This window comes from Mytilus galloprovincialis, chromosome 8, assembly GCF_965363235.1.
Source record: "Mytilus galloprovincialis chromosome 8, xbMytGall1.hap1.1, whole genome shotgun sequence".
NCBI classification, from domain to species: domain Eukaryota; kingdom Metazoa; phylum Mollusca; class Bivalvia; order Mytilida; family Mytilidae; genus Mytilus; species Mytilus galloprovincialis.
Genome location: NC_134845.1, coordinates 66,796,919 through 66,803,964, shown reverse-complemented (window position 1 = coordinate 66,803,964; position 7,046 = coordinate 66,796,919). Strand labels below are relative to the sequence as shown.

Here is a 7,046-nt window from a genome sequence, read left to right as displayed (position 1 = left end):
ACATTTTATACCTAGCTGTTCTGTAAAAAGTAAAATCACAAAAATACTGAACTTAGAGGAAAATCAATTCGGAAAGTCCATAATTACATGGCAAAATCAAATAATAAAATTCTGTGTAATCTAAGACTCCGGCCGTGTTGAAGGCCGTACTTTGACCTATAATTGTCAACTTTTGATACAATGTGACTTGGATGGAGAACTGTATCGTTATGACTCAAACCACATCTACTTAATTTAAATAATCATTCCGAAACAACTACAGAACTTTTCCGACTCTCTGTATTATATAACAATGGAACAAACCATTTTTAAAAACGGGATGTTATTTTTTGGAATGTGATTTAGATATCAAGTTTATAATGAGCAACCGCTTTTTTTTTATTTGATTTTGAATTTATCCAAATGAAGCAGTCAGGAGTAGTTAAATATCATATGACCTGTTCATTTAAAAATAATTATACTAAAAAAAAATAATCCAACGCGGAAATTATCATGTCGGGTAAATAAAAACCTATAAATATCGAAAAAGGAAAAGTACAAATAAAATACATATACAAATTATGAGACTATTAATATGGTTCTTGAAGCCGTTTAATCTAACATTTAACATATTAAACTTATATATCATTGATACATGAAATACAATTCTTGCTATATAATTAAATCATGAAACCAAGGAAGTTTTGTTGTACTAAACTTTTCTGGAGCACGTTTCCCAAAACACTTGAGAGGATAACCATGGACAATTAATTGTATTACTCCAGCTGTACTTGACATTCTTTTCAATTGGATGTATGATATAGGGCATCATTCGAATATTTACTTCAAACAATGGAAATTATTGTGACTTGTTTTATAGGGTAATTAAAAAGGGAAATTTTTCTCGTTCGTATTGATTTTTGTAACGTTTGGCCCAGAATGGAGTAGCTATTAATATTATTAATATTTTTCTTTTAAACAATAAAGAAATATTTTAATTCTTTTATCATGAAATTATTTTAAAAAAAATCTGAGGGTAATTTGAGTTGAATAAGCATTATAAAGCATAGTGATATGTCTTTGTGACAAATTGGGAATATTGTCCTTCACTTAATAACCGATAAATACTAGATAAGTCCGTTTTTAAGGCCAAAAATAATTATTCACATTTTCTGTAAAAAAAACCCGAGCTATTTGTGAAAAAAACGGGACGTTTCAAATAAAAATGAAAAACACGGAATCTTTATTGGATTACAAGTAAGTCATGTTTCATTTGTGTTCAACACATGTAAGATGAACATTGATAAATAAATTTTATTATTCCATATTGGTATTATATAAGTAGGTTTCTCTATATGAATTGGATTTTGAATTAAAAAAAAGCATATTCACCTGAGAAAGTGTTATTCACCGCGCTAAACGTCACGCGCTTTTACATGCAACGTTATGGTTAAATGTTTCATGTAAAATTTGTTTTGGTATATGTTATTCATTAAATACATAATCTTCTCTCGGAATATGGAATAAAACAATTAATGTCTTTTGTTTCGGTAAATATGGGGTTTAATTGACTTTTGAAAAACTGATATTCACTTCGACCATCGGCCTCAGTGAATATCAATTTTTCAAAAGTCAATAAAACCGCATATTTACCTCACCAAAAGACAATAATTGTATAAAGTTCAATGTATTTTACACGCGAAATAGTAATAAATCGACCCAGACTAATAGTTCGTTATACAGTGTATATAAAAGTAAAAGTTCAATGATTAATTAATCTTAAATTAAAAGTAATGAGCAATGCAAGGGATGTTAGGATCCATGAGCCCACAGTACCAGTCGATTTGAACAGCACTTTTCGTAACGAGGTCCTTTAATGTCATTTTCAACTTACAAAAAATGTATCAGTAATATTTGACTGACCTACAAACAATCAAAAACATAGAAAAGTACTCAACTGGTTCACACAAAAAAATAAAAAAATTGCAGATGTCTTATTCAAGTGGTATATATGTTTATTATTATTCTCCTTAAGGAGAGTATGAATATACATGAACATAAATACAAATTTGGTATAATACAGAGTGTTAATAATGAGAATTTAAATAACGATTTGAATAAAATAAAAGGAAAAATACAAATGTATATTAATGAATAATTGAATAGGTCATTGAATAAATAGAATAGATAAGTAAATGTTCAGATGAATCGAAAAATGTCTTTTAAAGATAATTCAGTTGTAATACATATCAAGTTAACTGTCACATTTCTTACATAACCTATATATAAACTTTACACATGAGTGGGTGAAACTGTCTGCATCTGATTTTTCAAGAATGAAACATTTGTCATTATTTCATAATAGCAGAGTTAGTGTCAAGTATAATGTCTTCCATAGCATAGAGCGTTGCGCTAAACTCAATGGGTCCAATATTAATCAGATCTATCCAAAACAAGTCTCTTGTAGGCGCTACCACTAGTAGCACGATTTCAGTCTGAAACGGTCATTTTGGTCTGATCGTATCTTAATTGACTGGATTTACCGCTAGAGGAAAACGTCAAGATTTGTCAGTTCGTTAAGTCTCCATTCGGATCGATAGTCTCATTAGGTAAATTAGTCCCGTTAAGGCATGTCAAGATATTTAAGACTCTATCTTCTAGCGAGCTGTTTAGATCCGTTAAGACCGTGTCAGACCAAAACAGACCATGGATACAAACTGACGTCAAGATGTTGTCAGACCGTGTCCAGTCGTGTTCAGATTTTAATAATTTGGACACAAAACGAGTGAAACTTTCCTATTATTTATCAGGGGTTGCTCCCCTTTCAAGAATAAAATAAAACTGTGAAAGAAGACGATTTTTTTAACTGAAAGTCTACCACGTCCCCTTAATCATGTTATTTAAATAAAACAAATATTCAATTTGAATTCTAACTTCTTCCTATTTAATTATTTAACACTGTTTTATAATTATATAAATTAAAAACGTAGCTCAAAGTCATACTGCTGCACAAATCGCCGCGAATTGACTAAAAAAAAAAATCAACAGATTGCCGAAATAATATTTGATTATTGAATATAAGCACCTGAACCTTTATATTTAATGGTTTACAAGTGATTGCAATACGTTTTATATGCAATTACAGACTGCCGTACGTGGTGAAGAATTTGTCATTCATTTTTACACCCTTATTTAATAATAACGGATGTCGGCCGTGAACACTTGAAAACGTGATCTTAACATGTTAAATTAAATTTAAGATGTAACTATTTTTAAATATTGTAAATGAATGCATTATCATTTATCTTTTTATGTTACCTATATAAATTGCATTTGAGTAAATTTGAGGCAGGGAAAAAAATATATAGATATATATAACTCTGTCTTTTATCGTTTTCCGTTTATTGTCATGACATTGTCCGTTAACTTTATTTTTGCCAGACTCATGCGTTTGACTTTCCATCTTTATTTTTTAATGTGTCTATAATTCGAGGGCCTTTTGTAAAAAAAACTACATACCAGAAGCCTTCGTTAAAAAATAAAGTTTGAATATTATAGCAGAAAAAGGCTTATAAATTCATTCAAATTAATATTTGAAATAGGATAAATAATCAAGAAAATGTTTATAAATACGTCAGACACTGTACTTAAAGTACATTTAAAGACCAGGTTACATATATATTACATGCATACAGCATAATAAAGCTGGTTTAATTTGAATGACTATCCATTAGGGACATTTTTCGACGATAATTAATCAAATCTGACAAGTTTAATTAAAAACGGAAAATAATTCTTCGCCCGTAAACGATTTAACGTTACCGTACCCTCTTTATTTTTGTTGCATTCATGTCGCATGTGTGTCGGCAGTGTCAGCGCTTCTAATAGCTAACTTATTTTACACAAAATCGTTGACATGGTAGAAGGAAACTATAGTACAATATAACCTGAGCTGGAAATTGCAATTGGTGAGTAGAAATGAATATTTTAATACATGTCTATCAGAATAATCATTGATCATGGATCATCACCCAAGAGTTTGAAGGAAAATTTTTCACATTTGTTAAATTTGTGCATACAGGTATGAATCGACGTTCCAATACTCCACACTCTTGGATAGTAGCCTGTTCAAAGGCAAAGTAAGAATTTGGGCTTGTTAAAAAATTGTTCCTGTGATTGGACCCCCCCCCCTTTTTCATGTTTTTTGGAAGATCAATGCATGATTTAAAAAGTTACATATAAACAAGTATGGTTTAAACCCCTTTTAAAAATGGCTGGATCCACCCCTGTTTATTGCCTAACATGCATTGACATGTGGGGTATTCACAATGGTATGGTTGTGCGGGATGGCCTATAGGCTATACAACAGTTACAAGACCTAAACCCCTGATCGAGTAATCCTACATATTGTATGTTAATGTATTGATAACTGTCACGTCCTAAATTTGCATGAAATATTTGTCACTTTTTTTTATTAACCAATAACCAACCAATCTTCACATGTTACGATGTAGTCCGAGACAAGCTTGTCTGGCAAAACAGCCGTTTGGACATCAGAGTAATTTCGGACTAGTTACGTTTGGACGTCAGAGTAATCTCGGACTAGTTACGACGATGATATACCTATTTATATAGCCACTGGTGGGTGATGTACACTAATTATAATTTGTCACATATGTGTTATGAATACCTTCAACATGTCCAAGGCTTGGGTTTGTATATATGCAATAACCTCAAAATTGCCCGGGGCAAAAAAAAAGAGTATATTGATATTTTGCCCTGACATGCCTGATTCCAAATGATGAGACGGCATTGCGTCCTTAACAACAATTTTTAACACTTTTCATCTTTTGTGATAAGAAATTTAAGATTTTACCGGGTATGATTCATTATTTTGTTATAAATGATTTGTTATGCTCTTAATTTTGTAGAACTTAAATATATGTTATAACAAGAAAAAGAAATTATGTTGAAATTTTTATTTTTATCTTTTGTATATTATTCACTGTCATGACTGTCATGACTAAATAAAAATAAGATCCCACGCATGCACGGCATAGTTAAATAAGTGCCCGACACGTTATCATCAGTATGTTGATGGATTATAAAGAAGAAGAAGAAGAATCTTATAAATACTATTTGCTTTGTCACCATGTCACGTTGGTAGTAATATTCAACATTGTTCAACAAATTCTATTTTAAAATAAAAAAGTAATATAAATTGATCACAACAAGTATAGTGCTATAGCCTCTATTAGACAGTAACCCTTCAATGAAGTATACACCTAAGAAAACATTGATGTAGAAAGAGAGAACATTTTGTTTTAGAAATAGAACCTCAAAAAAGGGTTTTATTCTTCTTCTCATAAGGGACTTATCAATTAAATTGTATAAGTCATAAATTCATTTCTTTACATCATTAAACTTTGTTGTCAAGCAACTTATGATTGCTAGTTTTTCTTGTAGATAAATACAAGTTTATATATAATAAATACTTTATTCTTAATGTATATTTTTTTTGTAGATAAGATATCACATTGGTTTGAGCATGATTCCCAGCCAGATTATGAAGCGGCATATATCATGTATATCAATGTATATATAGGAAATATATAGTGTCACTAAGTTACTCTCATATGGTACCTCATTTGTACCTGTAGCTATAAATTGTGAAATGGTGGATTCATTCATAATTTTGTGTTCCTTATTGGTTTGGAAATAACGTTGATAGAGCTAACAGCATTATGTCATGATGTACAGTTGATGGGATGATCTGATTGGACAAAAAGAGAATTGTGAATTGAACAAATAGCAAACTTACAATTCATAGAAAAAATGTAGGAAATACAATGTACTACATTACTTGGTGACAGAGCATACCTTTGATATATATATATATATATATATATTTGAAATAAGTAATATTAACAATTTGAAATAAAGAGAATTTAAAGTTTTCTAGGAATATTAGTAGTGCATCATGTCTTAATTCCATGATTATCTTGGATAGTTATATCATTAAGAATAGAAAATTGGAATAATGGAAATTTCTAGTTTCAGTGAATATATATCAATCATTGTCAATACTAAAAGTGCAGCATCATGATCATACATCATCTGATTCACCTTGGATAATTATTCATTTAAAATAAGAATTTGGATATAATAAGAGTTTCTATGCTGCCATTGCTATTGTTGGCTACATGTACCACCAGGGAGTGTTAAACCTCCTTTACTTTCCATGAGGGTCTGTCACGGTCCATCACTATTGGTTAGTGTCATATATATGCATGATGATGGAAGTTTTTACCAACCTAGACAAGCTTTACAGCCCTGGCATGGTTGTTGGTTAGAGTCGAATGACAGCTTGCTGTATAGTTATAATAGTCTGAATGTATCTACATGTATTTTAATAATCTTCTAAATTACTGTTCATTCTGAAACTGGCATTTTATAATAGTAGTCAAACATATTAAACAATACATGTACTTCAAAGTATCATTTTATTTTGTCTCGCCTTACACAAAAGTCATGAAAGTTGGTTGTATACAAGAAATTTGTATTACAGTCTTGGGGTGATGATGTAAGCTATTTTATAGAGCTTTACATTTTAAAAGCTAAAAGAGCTGGATGTTTCTTGTCTTGTATTCAGATGCTAGTAGCTAATTAATATGTTATGATGTTTCAGTTTGCCATTATATGTACATTGCACCTGACCCCATTTTCATGGTTCAATGACTGCATGTAAAATATACTGTTACTTAATCAATGAAATGCTCTCTAATACTGTATATTTTATATATGTAATTGGATACATTTTATTGTATATGAGTATCTTGAAAGATCTACTTGTCTATCAGTTTGGGTTGACCTGACCTTGACCTTCATGGATAATTTAAGTGATTAATAAAATTGAGAATGGAAATGGGGAATGTGTCAAAGAGACAACAACCCGACCAAATAAAAAACAACAGCAGAGGGTCACCAACAGGTCTTCAATGTAGCGAGAAATTCCCGCACCCGGAGGCGTCCTTCAGCTGGCCCCTAGATATATATATACTAGTCCA

General features: G+C 30.8%; 1 long non-coding RNA gene across 1 annotated transcript; it reads left to right on the top strand.

Annotated features, from left to right (window-relative positions):
- Positions 1-3,032: 3,032 nt before the first annotated feature.
- LOC143042413 (uncharacterized) lies at positions 3,033-6,474 on the top strand. The gene is made up of 2 exons (XR_012967978.1): positions 3,033-3,947; positions 5,504-6,474. It is a non-coding gene; the product is annotated as an uncharacterized LOC143042413 (long non-coding RNA).
- Positions 6,475-7,046: the final 572 nt, after the last annotated feature.